Raw genomic sequence first — 18,505 nt, 5'->3', positions numbered from 1 at the left:
CGTGAATTATATTTCTTTACATTTTTCCGGTGAAACGTCCAAACTGCATGCCAATCATTTGATCTCAGTCAGTTTCATGGGAATATGCATTTAGATATTTTACTTCCGTGGGCTAAATCAAGGTCACACAAAGTGCTTATCGGTAATCTTAAACATATGTACTTTGAAACAAAAGTATACACCTCACACACGGTTATGAGCTTAAAAAAAGTAGACACATGTACCATGTCAGATATAGAGTTAAAATGTATTCAATTTAGAGTTTGGATCCCAATATTACACTTTATATACTGTGTATTCGGAAAGTATTCAGACGCCTCCCCTTTTTCCACATTTTGTTATGTTATAGTCTTATTCTAAAATGGATTAAATAAAACAAATTCCTCATCAATTTACACACAATACCCAATAATGACAAAGGGGAAAACAGGTTTTTAGAATTTTTGGAAAATGTATAATAACATAAAAAAACACATACCTTATTTACATATGTATTCTCAGACCCTTTACAATGAGACTCGAAATTGAGCTCAGGTGCATCCTGTTTCTATTGATCATCCTTGAGATGTTTCTACAACTTGATTGGAGTCCACCTGTGGTAAATTCAATTGATTGGACATAATTTAGAAAGGCACACACCTGTCTATATAAGGTCCCACAGTTGACAGGTCTTGTCAGAGCAAAAACCAAGCCATGAGGTTGAAGGAATTGTCTGTAGAGCGCCGAAACAGGATTGTGTCGAGGCACAGATCTGGGGAAGGGTACCAAAACATTTCTGCAGCATTGAAGGTCCCCAAGAACACAGTGTCCTCCATCATTCTTAAATGGAAGAAGTTTGGAATGACCAAGACGGTGGTCACTCTGACAGAGCTCCAGAGTTCCTCTGTGGAGATGGGAGAACCTTCCAGAAGGACAACCATCAGGCCTTTATGATAGTGGCCAGACATAAGCCACTCCTCAGTAAGGTATAAGGTATAAGGTATATATGACAGCACGCTTGGAATTTTCCAAAAGGCATCTAAAGGACTCTCAGAACACGAGAAACAAGATTCTCTGGTCTTGTTGGAAGGTTCATCTTCCAACAAGACAACGACTCTAAGCACACAGGCAAGACAACACAGGAGTGGCTTCGGGACAAGTCTCGGATTGTTCTTGAGTGGCCTAGCCAGAGCCTGGAATTTAACCTGATCGAACATCTCTGGAGAGACCTAAAAATAGCTGTGCAGCGACGCTCCCCATCCAACCTGGCAGAGCTTGAGAGGATCTGCAGAGAAGAATGGGAGAATCTCCCCAAATACAGGTGCACCAAGCTTGTAGCGTCATACCCAAGAAGACTTGAGTCTTTAATGGCTGTCAAAGGTGCTTCAACAAAGTAGTGAGTAAAGGGTCTGACTACTTATGTAAATGTGATTTTGCACGTTTTTTTGTTGATTTGCAAAATTTCAAAAAACGTTTTTGGCTTTGTCATTATTGGGTATTGTGTGTAGATTGAGGGGGGGAAAAACTATTTAATACATTTTAGAATAAGGCTGTAATGTAACAAAATATGGAAAAAGTCAAGGAGTCTAAATACTTTCTGAATGCACTCTACATCACAGAAGACTGAAATATACCAAAAATGTTTGATATAGAAACACTGGGCGTCCGGCATTTAATTATTACATTTTTATTAATTATGAAATTCTGAAGATTTTTTTTTTATAACATTCCACCCATGAGGCCACTAGAGGGCGATTTGGTCATATGACTTCAGGAAAGGGCTACAGCTTATGGTGTTAACAAACTATTAGCGTTTCTTTTAGGCCAATTTTTGTTTCAATCAAAACATAGGCCTATATCCTGCCTAGTTGAGCACACTGTTCAGGTAATTCTCCAGAAATATTTTTACCAGCTCCGTATATTCTCAATTAGAATTTTTGGGGGGAGCGCCGCTCCTCCGCCCTACGGCAAGACTACATCCCTAGTAAATATTTACCATGACTGGCAGAATACCCACTATTTGCCCTTTATCAACACAAAACCACGTCAGCCCATCCTCTTTATATTTACTGTACACTGTGTGCAGTCAAATATCAGAAACTGAGCTACGTTTTTTGTGCAGGTCTTTTGCAGGTTTTACTATATAAATTCTTCGATCCTAGCCAAATTCCCTCATCTGCTTGCATGCGCCTCCCCTATATCAAGGTGTTTTGGTACTTTCTTTATCAACCTGGTCTCAGAGCATTTCGTATTATTCTGTACGTAAATCGAGGCACTCCATTTAGTGTGATATATTATGTTTGGTGTGGTTACATGAGAAAGATGGGGACTAAAAATAAAAGCAGGGTGTTTTTTTGGTTTCGCCGACCAAGCAAGGAGTTTTTGCATGGAGGTCAATGAGTGTCGATTTTGGTCAACAACAAAAATGTATGGCTTATTTGCTACTTATTTGATCAAATAGAAGTTTTGTGGTGCTTAAGTTATCAGTGTAGTGATATACAGTAAGTAGGACACGTGACATCCCAACATCTTTCAGAAAAATCACCGTGCAAGTCCTGCCTCCCATCTTCTCATTGGTTTATAGAAGCAGGTACCCACGTGCCATCTCCTCATTGATTATACCCACGTGGGTCACTGAAAGACGAACTATGTCAGTGGCGGTAATGCACCTAATTTATGAAAGTTGCCAATCGCAATATAAAGTCCACAGAAGAAAAAGCCTGGAAGGAGGAGAGATAACTAGGATGATTCGGTTGACCGTTTTATGTGTGGATTCATTGTCGGAGTAGAGGACCTTGTGCATTTCAGGTAAAATAACAACTCAATGTTTATATCCCAGGACAAATTAGCTAGCAACAGCAAGCTAGCAAGTGCAAACTAGCTAGCTAAATTGCCATACATGTTTAATGCTTTTCGACCTGTCCCCAAATTAATGTAATTGGTTCAGAGTTTGTTTTGATATTTTAACCTGCGTGTCGTGATCGCGTTTGGTGTGCGGGGACAAAATAAATGTATGTACGATGGCACACGCGCGCAGCCGGTTTGGGATCCGTGTTTGCAATCTCCACATATTACCATCAGAGAGCAGCAATGAGCCATTCAAATTTGAAGTTCACGAGAAAATGAAGTGAGATGTCAACATCTCGTTCGACGCAAACTTCACACCGGGCGGGGGAACCTATGTGAAATAGCCACAATAAGGATTAGCCATAATAGTGGAATTTACGGTCGACTTCAAAATAAAAGTTGACCGTAAATGGTTACAAATAGTGCAATCGTGTCATTTGGACTAGATAATCCTAAACAATTTTGGAACGTCATATAAATTCAACAAAAGACGATAGTTAATTTGAAAATGTTATTTGACAATATTTAAAATCGCACTGGTTGTATTAGACTTCAGAATTGCATTGGGGGCATACTTATTCCACTATACAGCCTTACCTATGGATTCTTGATCAATGGGGTATCAGTGAACTCAGTGACACCCACAGAACACAACTGTGAAGAATTTACACCAATATTTTCATCGTAGCTCAAAGTGCGGGACTCTGAAAGCACTGTGAAGTTTAGTTTTAGTTTATTAATTCGACCATTTAAAAAAAAACAAGCACACAACTTGAAAAAGCCATACATGCACATGAGTAAATTCATCGAGGATATCACACAATAAAGTCTGGGACTTATTTCCATTGTGGTCCTCTTGAGATAAGATGTCTAGGCAAGATCGAGCCCGGTTGAACACAGTTTGACAGCGAGATAATGAAACATAAAAACAAAGAGGAAAATCTATTTCATCATTGCAGTTACATCATAGGGAACATGCATATGGGCACAGCAGACATCCAACAGTTTTTTAGACCTTTCTTTTTAAAGCTGCCCAGAGAGGACGTCGTTTTTATGGGCAGAGGCAACTCATTCCACTCTGATGCTCCAGTATACGAGAAAGTACCATTCCCAGCATTACTCCTGAACCTGTATAAGTACACATCAGCAACACCTGATCTGGGGCTGTGATTGTGTCCATCCCTAATATGGGGAAAGTAATCAGTTAGATATCTGGGCGCAGAACCATAAATACTCCTGTAAACCAATCTAATCTGAAACACCCTAGCCTCAACAGGCAGTCAGTTGACTTCCTGGAAGCAGCTCCTGCCTATGTGAGTACGTGGACTCACCTTCAATACTACCCTGATCAGCTTATTCTGGGCTATCTGGAGCTTCCCCTTCAGAAGTTTAGATAAGCCCCCAAACCAGGAAGTACTAGCGTAGTCAAAATGGCATTGAATAAGGGCAGTGGCTAGCACTCTCATGGAGTCCTTATCAAGAAGCTTGGACATTCTAGCCAAAATGTTAGTCCTGGCATTAACCTTCCCTAGCACTTTAGGGGCCATGCTCACACCACCTAAGCTTCCATCAAGGATGCATCCCAGGTAGCTAACAGAGGTTTTTGTAGTGAGCCACATTAAGCTTACCAGTCAACCTACTATGTGTATTGGGCATGCATATTGCACTGTACAGCCTCACCTATGGATTGTGGATCAATCAAATTGGGTATCAGTCTACTGTGACACCCACAGAACAAGTGTGAAGAGTTTAAACAAATATTAGTGTCGTACGGCTGTACAGTGGTTTCAGAGTCCCGCAATAAGAGCTTCAACACTAATACTTGTTTAAACTCTTCACAGTTGTTTTCTGTGTGTGTCACTGAGTAGACTGATACCCCATTTGCTTCATCCACAATCCATAGGTGAGGCTGTACGGTGCAATAGGCTGACTGGGGAGTCTCTCCACAATAAGAGCTATGATGCTAATATACTAAACAAGCATATAAACGCAACGTGTAAAGTGTTGGTCCCATGTTTCATGAGCTGAAATAAAAGATCCTGGACATTTTCCACACGCACAAAAAAGCTTCTTTCACTCAAATTTAGTGCACAAATTTGTTTACATCTCTGTTAGTGAGCATTTCTCCTTTGCCAAGATAATCCATCCACCTGACAGGTGTGGCATATCAAGAAGCTGATTAAACAGCATGATCATTACACAGGTGCACCTTGTACTGTGGACAATAAAAGGCCACTCTAAGATGTCTACAGTAGTGAGGGAGCATGCAATTGGTTTGCTGACTGCAGGAATGTCCACTAGAGCTGTTGCTAATTTCTTATGGTAAGCATTGTTTTATAGAATTTGGCAGTACATCCAATCGGCCTCACAACCACAGACCACGTGTAACCACACCAGCCCAGGACCTCCACATCTGGCTTCTTCACCTGCGGGATCATCTGAGACCAGTCACCCGGACAGCTGATGAAACTGAGGAGTATTTCTGTCTGTAATAAAGCACTTTTGTGTGGAAAAAATCATTCTGATTGGCTGGGCCTTGCTCCCAAGTGGGTGGGCCTAAGCCCTCCCATGCCTATCCATGGCTGCGTCCCTGCCCAGTCATTTGAAATCTATAGATTAGGCCCTAATTCATTTATTTCAATTGACAGATTTCCTTTAAAGGATCTGTAACTCAGTAAAATCATTGAAATTGTTGCATGTTGCGTTTATTTTTGTTCAGTATGTATGTGTAAACACTTCACAGTTGTGTTCCGTGGGTGTCACTGAGTAGACTGATACCCCATTTCAGTAATCCATAATCCATAGGTAAGGCTGTACAATGAAATAAATATTCCCCCAATGCAATTCTGAAGTGTAGTACATCCACGGTGCAATTTCAACAGATTTTTAAAATATTTTTTTCTCCCATCAACTTAATTCGTTGTCTTTTGAATTTATATATCAAATCTCCAACCTTGTTTAACATGATTTATTCCAAATATGACATGATTTCGCTATTTTTAAACATTTGCATTAATTTCAGTGAGGGACTTTTATTTAGAAGGCGAGCCGTAAATTCCAATATTGTGGCTAGCTTCACATAGGTGGGCAGAGTGGCATGGGATAGCGAATCGGATCCAGGATAGCTAGCTAGAATCGATAAAGATGGCGACAGCGAGAGACACCGAAGATAAAATTATTATCGCTAATAAAAATAAGACATGTTTATTCAGATAGGTGCAGAAATGATACCTTTATAACAAAAATAAATTCGCTCATACTGTTGCATTTTGTTTTTAACTTAAAGTCCCGTGTGCGCAAGCGATTTGTTTTCAGAGGAGCTCCACAGTTCTATGTCAAGTTAGCTGTGTTGGCTAGTTAGCCTAATTGAATCTCAATCGCTTATGGATTTCTAGGATCAGGACGAATGTCGTTTGACTGAAAATCGACTTTACGCGGGATTGAATTTGCTACAAATTGTTCATGAACCGATTGGACAACATCGTTTATTTTACGTTGGGAATATAGCCATTCCACTGGCCCGGTGACACGGAGAGTGTCGAGTCGGAGTGCCTGACCGTCATGTATTTTTTAACTGGCTGGCCCCGGAGGCTACTTTGTCCACTGAAAAGTGAAGAGGAACCGTTTCATATTCAACCCAACTCACAGAGGTTTTACTTCGCTGTGTTGTCAGAGACTCAACTAAGCATCTGGTTTAGTCGGGTAAGCAACCACTTAATCGCCGATGAGCTGGGTAACCGCTACCTAACAGTTGTTAGCCAGTTAGCTAGTAGCAAGCAAGCTAAGTTTTGTCTGCACACTGGTTGCCTCGTCACCGACTTTATCATGGCATGGTATATTTAGCTAGCTAACTGTCATGGCTATCATTGCATACAGGGACTTGGAAGAATGCTAGCTAGTTAGCTAGCTGACGTTAGTAGCTGGCGCAACAAGCATCAGCTGTTTGGCAAAAGTACTAGCTAGCTAAGCTAACGTTGCACAAATCATATACTCAGTCCAGTATTATATTAAAGTATGTAACGTTACCAAACTAACGTTACTTTGGCTAGCAGTAGCTAGCTAGATAAGTACATGGCAAATCACAACATTTTGAGTTATTGGCACTAATATTTAATACGTTCATGTAGTTTAATGAGGATTATGTAATAATGATATTTAATGAACTCGCTACTGTCCAAAGTATTTAGCTAGGCCGGCTTTTGTAAGAGCTGCAAATCAGAGCTATGATTTGGTATACTCAGTTCTGCTTTAAAAGCAATGTTTATTTTACTCCCCTAACACCCTACCATAACTCTGGTGCAAATTCCTTCACAGGCACTGGGTGCCCCATGAAACTATCTTGAGTTAAAGGAGATAATTGTTATGTATTTAGCTATAACAATGTGTAAATTAGAGTTCCAGTGAATTTGAATACCTCCATGTGCGTCATTCTTCTTCCCATTCCTCTCATATCATCATGCTACTACAAATATCGCAATATCTGATATAATCGTTTTACGTTGTTAATGACTAAATCATTACAGACTGTGCGATATCTGTGCATATTAACGATATTATAGTCGCATTCGCATTGAATAATTTTAGTATGGTAAAGTAAGGCTTAGTTAATGATTTTAGACTTCATTTTCAACAGATAAAACTGCATAGTTTTGATTTGTAAAGCTCAAATATAATAATCATGCACATCACAATATATCTTCTTGCACTTTACAGTATACCATCAATGTCAAAATCTGCAAGTACAGTTATGTCAGCCCAGGTGTAAAATTAGCTCTGCCTCCATGACTAGGTTGCACAAGAGTGTAAAAGCAAGAGTGCTACAAATATATCAGATTTAGATGGTTCTGCATTACATCATTCATATATAGTGTAAATCTAGGCTGGTATTAATTTCCCTGTCTTTACAGGAAGTATCCTGTTGAGCTTCCCAGTTTTTCTTATTTTCTCCAGTGGCCTGAACATAAACTGGGAGAAACGATAGAGAATGGACAGGATGTCCAGGAAAGGTCCACACAGGACAGGAATGTGGGTGCTGCTATAACCCTAACTTAGTCGCCGGTCCAGGCCCCCCTTGCCTTCTGTCTGCTCTGCATGCCTTTTAGTGTTTTAAAGCAGCCAGGCATGTCCAAGACTCAAGGCCTCTTTGAAGGTCAGCCAGTCTGACTGAACTAGGCACCAAAGCACAGATCTAGGGCTATCTGATCTATAAGTCATGTTAACCTCAACAGCTGGGCATGAACTGATCCCATAACGGATGGTATGTAAAAAATGTATGTTATCTACAGTTTATAGCTCAGGCGGTCCCTTTCCCCCAGAAGTTATCAGGTCTGAGCTTGGGACTTTCCTAGTCTCCAAGTTGGATTTCTGCCCCTGGCCCCATAAATGGATCACCTCTTGCACACTTCAGTACTAGTTTCCTTCCTCCTCCATGGGAGCAGTTTCCCTCCATGGGAAACTCTCCTACTGCCTGCTCCTCCTCTGTCCTCTTGCCAGTTCCTTCTCTCTCCTATCTCTCTGTTTATCAGCCATCTCCTATGACCCCCCCATGACTCCTCTAAAGCCCATGGCTCTAATCCCATCTCTCATCAGCTTGGCCTGCCTGGCCCAAGCAGAAATCCATGTATGGGAGCAGCTTAGTCATGTAGTCTTGCTGTCACCCTGCCCTGCACCTTGGATTTTGCACGTGCCAAAATGTGTGGGACTTAACTAACTGTGAAACTAGGAAAATATGGAAGAGGTGGCGGTTGACAGGCAGGACCAGATTTGGGAAACACTGTTCTAGACCTCTGGGACCTCTTCAATTACACTGATTTAGTAGAATGTGTTGTGATATTGCATATTATATTGGAGGTTTTGTCTGAGGGGCCTTGGTGTTTGGTGTGCAATCACACAAGCGCAATTTGGATTTTGAGAACAGCACTCGGTATCAGTTGACATAAAATGGACAGTTTAGCATAAGGGCATTGGCTGAGTGAGGGTTGTTTATTGGTTCAGCAGAGGGAGGCTTGTTGGGGTTGATTGAGATGTTCTCTATCGTGCAAGAATGCATCATTCCCTCAGTAAAGAGGGCAATGAGTGACCCTGGTATCCAATTGGTTGTTAGTCTTGTCTCATCACTGCAACTCCCGTACGGACTCGGGAGAGGCGAAGGTTGAGAGTTGTGCGTCCCCTGAAACCCAACCAAGCCGCACTGCTTCTTGACACAATGCCCACTTAACCCGGAAGCCAGCCGCACCAATGTGTCGGAGGAAACGCCGTACACCTAGCGACCGTGTCAGCATGCACTCCACCACAGGAGTCGCTAGTGTGCGATGGGACAAGGACATCTCTGCCGGCCAAACCCTCTCCTAACCCGTACGACGCTGGGCCAATTGTGCGCCGCCCCATGAGTCTCCTGGTCGCTGGACTCGAACCCAGAATCGCTAGTGGAACAGCTAGCACTGCGATGCAGTGTCTGAGACCACTGCTCCACTCAGGAGGCCGCGAAGGAGCAACTCTACCTTCCCACAGAGAAGAGGGGTCCACTGAGGTCTGTCTGGCTCAGGCATTCCTTTCATATTAGGCAGTATACAGTTAGCTGATTTTTGAGGTGTTCTGGATGGCAGTCTACTAACCCCTTCCCCCTAAGCTTAAAGATGTCCTCCAGCAATTTGAACTACTGTTGAAAAGCGATATCCCAAGTATAAAAACAGTAATATACTCCCACTAAAGGGTTAAAAAAATCAAATCAAAGGTTTTATATTTTTTATTAGACTGCAAACTTCGGGGAGTAGGGAATTGAAGGAGTTGGTCTGATGGTGATTCGTGATGTCATCGGCCTCCCCTATTGCTTAAAGAGATTCTTCTGTACTTGTGTATACTTTTTAGCCAGTCGTTTTGAAAGTAGCACTCACGAGCCATACGTGGTCCCCGAAAATTGCATACTATGTCACGTATGTGCAAATATGTGCACCGCGTCCTTTTTCTCTCGCTCTCTCGTTGATTGGGTTAAATGCGGAAGACACATTTCGGTTGAATGCATTCAGTTGTGCATCCCCTTCCCCCTCTCTCTCTCTGCGGTGTCCGTTTGAGCTGTTGCACCCACCCTGCAACCTCATTGGAGAACGCTGGGTAGGCCTTTTGCTAGCTAGCTGTCACTCAAATGCGAGGGGCTGAAACTTATTGGCTCGAACTGGACTTGCTAGAGGGCTGGCCCGCGTGGGGGGAAATGTAGGGATAATGGCCTGGCACAGCTTCAAGAAAGCAATCGCTTCAAACTAGGGATTTTGTGGCTGATTTTGAGGTAAAACGGCAATTCTGCTCATAGATTATGCATACATGAACTAGACATTGACTAATCCAGCCCAAAGCAGGAGGTTTATTTAAAAAATAAAATAATACTTCCTTAGTCGCCAAAGTACCGGAGCATGTCTTTAAGGAACACTAGAGGACCAATAGAGAACAAAAGAGGAAAGCTGGAGAGGAGACTAGAGTAGGACTTCTAAGCCTAACAAATGTCAATACCTATGCATTTTCATCTGCCCGCTAGTTGAATATCCTCTTCCGTCATATTATTCTCAGAACCTATCTGTGTGATTCCGATGGGAATAGGAATCCTCACTGCAGCAAGGTCAWCTGAGACCTTTGTAATATGGCTACTGTATTGAAAGTGTATGTTTGAAGTCGGGCCCTTGGGGTTATTCTAGCTAATTAGCATTAGTGCTAGGCTAGCTGGGTTTGTGCTTGACTGAATTAATTGGGTTGTGGGGGAGGTTTGGTTTAGTTACCCCTGTGCCTTGTTACCCATCCCCCGCATGCGAAGAGTCCCACTGGGGCAGTTACAGTACAGTCCCTGTCTACATCCCACCCCCACCCTATCTATGTGGAGTATATACACTGAGTGTACAAAACATGTCAGACTTTCCATGTCAGACTGACCAGGTGAATCCAGGTGAAAGCTATGATCCCTTATTGATGTCACTTGTTAAATCCACTGCAATCAGTGTAGATTTAGGGGAGGAGACAGGTTAGATAATGATTTTTGGTTCCAACTGCTGTGTCTTTGTGACGCAGAGTAGGTGAACGGATTATCTCCGCATGTGGTTCCCACCGTGAAGCATGGAGGTGTGATGATGTGGGGGTGCTTTGCTGGTGACACTGTCTGATTCTATTTAGAATTCAAGACACTTAACCAGCATGGCTACCACAGCATTCTGCAGCGATACGCCATCTGGTTTGCACTTTGTTTTTCAACAGGACAATGACTCAAAACACACCTCCAGGCTCTGTAAGCGGTATTTGGCCAAGGAGAGTGATGGAGTGCTGCATCAGGTGAGCTGACCTCCACAATCACCTGACCTCAACCCGTTTGGGATGATTTGGACCGCAGAGTGAAGGAAAAGCAGCKAACAAGTGCTCAACATATGTGGGAACTCCTTCAAGACTGTTGGAAAAGCATTCCTCATGATTGAGAGAATGCCAAGAGTGTGCAAAGCTGTCATCAAGGCAAAGGGTGGCTACTTTGAAGATTCTAAAATATAAAATATATTTTGATTTAACACTTTTTGGTAACTACATGATTCAATATGTGTTATTTCATAGTTTTGATGTCTTCACTATTATTCACAAACTTTTGACTGGTACTGTATATACGGATGCTTTATAAAGCCAAGCATATTTAACAGTTAGGCTATTGATTATAGACCTAATTAAGTTGCGGTTTCCTCTCCTCACTTAGACAATTACGGCAAGGGCTACTTTTCGTCTCTTAACTATTATTACCGTTCTATCAACACACTTGTCAAACACTGATGCAGCGGTCTAAGGCACTGCATCTCAGTGCTAGAGGCGTCACTACAGACCGTGGTTCGATTCCAGGCTGTATCACAACCAGCCGTGATTGGGAGTCCGATAGGGTGGCGCACAATTTGCCCAGCGTCGTTATGGTTGGCCCGAGGTAGGCCGTCATTGTAAATAAGAATTTGTTCTTAAATGACTTGCCTAGATAAATAAACTTGTTACTCCCGTTCTATAACTAATTACTTTGGCACAATAGGCATCGAGTCACTTGCAGATAATGTTACGTAAATCATGTATCATTTTCACTGAACACAATCAGTCAACATACAGTAGGCCCTAAATCTTTCAATTGCTGAACTTCGAGGCATGCCCAAAAATAACAGAATTTTTATAATATTACAGTTCATCAAAACGCTCGTAATTCCCGTTCAACAACTCTAAATCGCTTAGGCATGCGCTCCAAATGAATAACATGATATACAGTGCTTTCGGAAAGTATTCAGACCCCTTGACCTTTTTCCCATTTTGTTATGTTACAGCCTTATTCTAAAATGGATTAAATGAAAACAATTCGTCAGTAATCTACACACAATAATGACAAAGCGAAAACTGTTTTTTAGAAATGGTTGCAAATGTATTAAAATATACAGAAATCCCTTATGTATTATTGACTACCTGGCCTAATGACTCCTTGCTGTTCCCAGTCCACCTGGCTGTGCTGCTGCTCCAGTTTCAACTGTTCTGCCTGCGGCTATGGAACCCTGACCTGTTCACCGGACGTGCTACCTGTCCCAGACCTGCTCTTTTCAACTCTCTAGAGACAGCAGGAGCGGTAGAGATACTCTTAATGATCGGCAATGAAAAGCCAACTGACATTTACTCCTGAGGTGCTGACTTGYTGCACCCTCGACAACTACTGTGATTATTATTATTTGACCATGCTGGTCATCTATGAACATTTGAACATCTTGGTCATGTTCTGTTATAATCTCCACCCGGCACAGCCAGAAGAGGACTGGCCATCCCTCATAGCCTGGTTTCTTCCTAGGTTCTGGCCTTTCTAGGGAGTTTTTCCTAGCCACCGTGCTTCTACACCTGCATTGCTTGCTGTTTGGGGTTTTAGGCTGGGTTTTCTGTACAGCACTTTTACATCAGCTGATGTAAGAAGGGCTTTATAAATGCATTTGATTTATGTAAATAAGTATTCAGACCCTTTTCTATGAGACTTGAAATTGAGCTCAGGTGCATCCTGTTTCCATTGATCATCCGTGAAATGTTTTTACAACTTGAATGGAGTTCACTTGTGGTAAATTCAATTGATTGGACGTGATTTGGAAAGGCACACCTGTCTATATAAGTTCTCATAGTTGACAGTGCATGTCAGAGCAAAAACTAAATCATGAGGTCGAAGGAATTGTCCGTAGATTGTTTCGAGCCACAGAGATGGGGGGAAGGGTACCAAAATATTTCTGCAGCATTAAAGGACCCCAAGAACACAGTGGCCTCCATCATTCTTAAATGGAAGATGTTTGGAACAACCAAGACACTTCCTAGAGCTGGCCGCCCGGCCAAACAGAGCAATCGGGGGAGAAGGGCCTTGGTCAGGGAGGTGACCAAGAACCTGATGGTCACTCTGACAGAGCTCCAGAGTTCCTATGTGGAGTTGGGAGAACCTTCCAGAAGGACAACCATCTCTGCAGCATTCCACCAATCAGGCCTTTATGGTGGAGTGGCCAGATGGAAGCCACTCCTCAGTAAAAGAGTCATGAAAGCCCACTTGGAGTTTGCCAAAAGGCACCTAAAGATTATGAGAAACATAAATAAGATTCTCAAAATTGAACTCTTTAGCCTGAATGCGTCATGTCTGGAGGAAACCTGGTACCATCCATATTGTGAAGAATGGTGGTAGCAGCATGCTGTGGGGAGGTTTTTCAGCAGCAGGGACAGGGAGACTAGTCAACATCGAGGCAAAGATGAACGGCGCAAAGTACAGAGATCATTGATGAAAACCTGCTCCAGAACACTCAGGACCTCAGACTAGGGCGAAGGTTCACCTTCTAAAAGGACAATGACCCTAAGCACACAGCCAACACAGGAGTGGCTTCGGGACAAGTCTCTGAATGTCCTTGAGTGGCCCAGCCAGAGCCCGGACTTGAACCTGATCGAACATCTCTGGAGAGACNCAACACAGGAGTGGCTTCGGGACAAGTCTCTGAATGTCCTTGAGTGGCCCAGCCAGAGCCCGGACTTGAACCTGATCGAACATCTCTGGAGAGACCTGAAAATAGCTGTGCAGCAAAGCTCCCCATCCAACCTGACAGAGCTTGAGAGGATCTGCAGAGAAGAATGGTAGAAACTCCCCAAATACAGGTGTGCCAAGCTTGTAACGTCATACCCAAGAAGACTCAATGCTGTAATCGCTGCCAAAGGTGCTTCAACAAAGTACTGAGTAAAGGGTCTAAATACTTATGTAAGTGTGATATTTCCGGTGTTTTTTCATACTTTTGCAAACATTTCTAAACCTGTTTTTATAGTGAAATGCTTACTTGCAGGCTCTAACCAACAGCGCAAAAAAGGTATTAGGTGAACCATAGGTAAATAAAGAAATAAAAACAACAGTGAAAAATAACAGTAGCGAGGCTACATACAGGCTCTGGTTAGTCGGGCTGATTGAGGTAGTATGCACGTGTAGATATGGTTAAAGTGACTGCATATGTGATGAAAATAGAGTAGCAGTAGCGTAAAAGAGGGGGTGGTGGGTGGCGGGGCACAATGCAGATAGCCCGGTTAGCCAATGTGCAGCGGCACTGGTTGGTCGGGCCAATTGAGGTACTAGGTACATTAATGTATAGCTATAGTAACTATGCGTATATGATAAACAGAGTAGCAGCAGCGTAAAAGAGAGGTTAGGGGGGGCACACAATGCAAAATGTCCGGGTAGCCATTTGATTACCTGTTCAGGAGTCTTATGGCTTGGAGGTAAAAACTGTTGAGAAGCCTTTTTGTCCTAGACTTGGCCACTCCGGTACCGCTTGCCATGCGGTAGTAGAGAGAACAGTCTATGGACTGGGGTGGCTGGGGTCTTTGACAATTTCTTTGGGYTTTCCTCTGACACCGCTTGGTGTTAGAGGTCCTGGATGGCAGGCAGCTTAGCCCCAGTGATGTGCTGGGCTGTACGCACTACCCTCTGTAGTGCCTTGCGGTCGGAGGCCGASCAATTGCYGTACCAGGTAGTGATGTAACCAGTCAGGATGGTCTCGATGTGGCAGCTGTAGAACCTTTTGAGGATCTCAGGACCCATGCCAAATCTTTTTAGTTTCCTGAGGGGGAATAGGCTTTGTTGTGCCCTCTTCACGACTGTCTTGGTGTGTTGGACCATTCTAGTTGTTTTGATGTGTACACCAAGGAACTTGGCGCACCCCGTCGATGAGAAGGGGCATGCTCGGTCCTCCTTTTCCTGTAGTCCACGATCATCTCCTTAGTCCTTGATCCACTTTGAGAGGTTGTTATTCTGGCACCACCCGGCCAGGTCTCTGACCACCTCCCTATAGGCTGTCTTGTCATTGTATGTGATCAGGCCTACCACTGTGTCGTCTGCAAACTTAATGATGGTGTTGGAGTCGTGCCTGGCCATGCAGTTGTGGGTGAACGGGGAGTACAGGAGGGGACTGAGCACACACCCCTGGGGGGCTCCAGTGTTGAGGATCAGTGTGGCAGATGTGTTGCTACCTACCCTCATCACCTGGGGGCGGCCTGTCAGGAAGTCCAGGATCCAGTTGCAGAGGGAGGTGTTAAGTCCCAGGATCCTTAGCTTAGTGATGAGCGTTGAGGTTTCTATGGTGTTGAACGCTGAGCTGTAGTCAATGAACAGCATTCTCACGTAGGTGTTCCTTTTGTCCAGGTGGGAAAGTGCAGTGTGGAGTGCAATAGAGATGGCATCATCTGTGGATTTGTTTGGGCGGTATGCAAATATGGAGTGGGTCTAGGGTTTCTGGGATAATGGTGTTGTGAGCCATTACCAGCCTTTTAAACCACGTCATGACTAAAATGGCGCCGGAAGAAATGGCAGCAGTTTTACTGGCGCCCAACCGTGCTATTATCTGTTATTTGTAACTTATTTTGTACATAATGTTTCTGCAACAGTATTTTACGGCAACAAAGAGCTTCTGGATACCAGGACAGCGATCACTCACCTCGGATTAGACTAAGATTTTTTTCTTCAACAAGCAGGACGCACAGGACATTCTCCGAACACCCGACAAGGACAACATCACAGTTATTTGCACGAGGAAGAGACGCAGGCAGAGAGGGGGATGCCTCGTGAGGATCCGAGGATCCGCAAAAGGCAAGTGGGAAAGCTGCCGTTACCGTCATTACTCGCCAACGTGCAATCATTGGACAATAAATTAGATGAGGTACGATCAYGAATATCCTACCAACGGGACATCAAAAACTGTAAAAATCTTATGTTTCACGGAATCGTGACTCAATGATGACATGGATATTCGGCTAGCGGGATATACGCTGCACCAGCAAGATGGAACAGCACACWCCGGTAAGACGAGAGGAGGCGGTCTGTGTATATTTGTAAACAGCTGGTGCATGAAATCTAAGGAAGTCTCTAGATTTTACTCTACTTCAGGCCAGCAAAATCTAGAGATCTTGTGATAAATTGCAGGCCACACTACTTGCCTAGAGTTTTCAGCTATACTTTTTGTGGCTGTTTATTTACCACCACAGACGGATGCTGGCACTAAGACCGCACTCAGTCAGCTGTATAAGGAAATAAGCAAACAGGAAACCACTCACCCAGAGGCAGCGCTCCTAGTGGCAGGAGACTTTAATGCAGGGAAACTTAAATCARTTCTAATTTCTATCAACATGTTAAATGTGCAACCAGAGGGAAGAAAATTATAGATCACCTGTACTCCACATACAGAGATGCGTACAAAGCTCTCCCTCGCCCTCCATTTGGTAAATCCGACCACAACTCTATCCTCCTGATTCCTGCTTACAAGCAAAAATTAAAGCAGGAATCACCAGTGACTCGGTCTATAAAAAAAAAAGTGGTCAGATGAAGCAGATGCTAAACTACAGGACTGTTTTGYTATCACAGACTGGAACATGTTCCGTAATTCTTCMRAWGGCATTGAGGAGTACACCACATCAGTCACTGACTTTATCAATAAGTGCATCAAGGACGTCGTCCCCACAGTGACTTTACGTACATACCCCAACCAGAAGCCATGGATTACAGGCAACATTCGCACTGCGCTAAAGGGTGGAGCCGTCGCTTTCAAGGACTCTAACCCGGAAGCGTATAAGAAATCCCGCTATGCCCTGCGACAAACCATCAAACAGGCAAAGCGTCAATACAGGGCTAAGATTGAATCGTACTACACCGGCTCCGACGCTCGTTGGATGTGGCAGGGCTTGCAAACTATTACATACTACAAAGGGAAGCACAGCCGCGAGCTGCCCAGTGACACGGGCCTACCAGACGAGCTAAATCACTTCTATGCTCGCTTCGAGACAAGCAACACTGAGGCATGCATGAGAGCACCAGCTGTTCCGGATGACTGTGTGATCACACTCTCCGTAGTCGACGTGAGTAAGACCTTTTAAACAGGTCAACATTCACAAGGCTGCAGGGCCAGACAGATTACCAGGACGTGTGCTCCGGGCATGTGCTGACCAACTGGCAGGTGTCTTCACTGACATTTTCAACATGTCCCTGACAGAGTCTGTAATACCAGCATGTTTCAAGCAGACCACAATAGTCCCTGTGCCCAAGAACACGACGGCAACCTGCCTAAATGACTACAGACCGGTAGCACTCACGTCCGTAGCCATGAAGTGCTTTGAAAGGAATACACTGTATATAGTGTATATCACCAGTAGTAGCCTACATTTAACGTTAATTCCMATAATATCTCATCTGCAATGTTTGTTTTAATTTTAATGTTTTAATTTTAATATTATTATTTATTATTATTACAGTGGTTTACCATTCTCATTGTCTGAGTGGACACATAGGTTGTGAATTGTGCAAACGATGCTACATTCTTGAGACAAGTTCTTGTTTATTTCATTCCATTTACGAGTTTTGTCATTTCAGTCATCTTTTGTTTGAAATAATGCTCCTGACAATGTTGAGTAACATTGACCTGATTACGCATAGAAGTAGAACTAGTCTACCTGGCCTGGCCCGGAAATTAGGCAATTGTCCCTGTTGGGAAATTCTGATAGTTTTTTCTCGATTGTCCCCTTATTTTCACCCCACTATGAAAAAACTGAGGAGCTATTCTAAAGTAAGTAAATTTAGCTACTAGCTTGCAACTTTGAAGGTAATTTGGTCCTATTTAGCTATGCTTTCTTTCTAGCAATTATTCGGAAATAAACATTAGATTTACACCTGAAATTGCACAAGGTTTCCTCTACCGACAATTAATCCACAACATTAAGCGTCAAGACCGAATTGTTTCTAGTCATCTCTCCTCCCTTCCAGGCTTTTTTCTTCTTGACTTTTATTGCGATTGGCAAACTTTCATAAATTAGGTGCATTACCGCCACCGACCACGTTTGTCTTTCAGTCACCCCACTGGGATAACCAATGGAGATGGCACGTGGGTATCTGCTTCTATAAAACCAATAAGATGGAGAGAGCAGGACTTGCAGGTGATCTGTGTCACAAATAGGAACTGACTTCTATTTTAGCCCTGCAACAACAGACGCTCGTTGGGCGCCAGTAATTGTAATATAGATTTCTAAATGTATTTTGCAACGCTCTCGCACGCAACACACGAGCGTGTCAGCCTGTTACATGAAAATGGCATATAAAATCATAACCGGCACACAGATTGGTAGAAATGGTAAGATAAATTGGCACTCCAGATGCAAA

The 18,505-nt window shown here is 43.3% G+C and overlaps 1 protein-coding gene and 1 long non-coding RNA gene across 2 annotated transcripts in view; both read left to right on the top strand.

The window, feature by feature from the left end:
- Positions 1-18,505, top strand: part of LOC111961251 (E3 ubiquitin-protein ligase UHRF2) — a 254,746-nt gene that overhangs the window by 57,218 nt on the left and 179,023 nt on the right. The gene's annotated exons all lie outside the window — the stretch shown is intronic.
- Positions 5,932-18,505, top strand: part of LOC111962809 (uncharacterized) — a 35,758-nt gene continuing 23,184 nt past the window's right edge. The window contains exon 1 of the long non-coding RNA XR_011476337.1: positions 5,932-6,528. This is a non-coding gene — a long non-coding RNA (uncharacterized lncRNA). The remainder of the gene's footprint in view (positions 6,529-18,505) is intronic.

The sequence above is a fragment of the Salvelinus sp. IW2-2015 genome, linkage group LG4q.1:29, assembly GCF_002910315.2.
Source record: "Salvelinus sp. IW2-2015 linkage group LG4q.1:29, ASM291031v2, whole genome shotgun sequence".
In the NCBI taxonomy this organism is placed as follows: domain Eukaryota; kingdom Metazoa; phylum Chordata; class Actinopteri; order Salmoniformes; family Salmonidae; genus Salvelinus; species Salvelinus sp. IW2-2015.
This window is presented reverse-complemented; position numbering and strand designations above follow the sequence as displayed.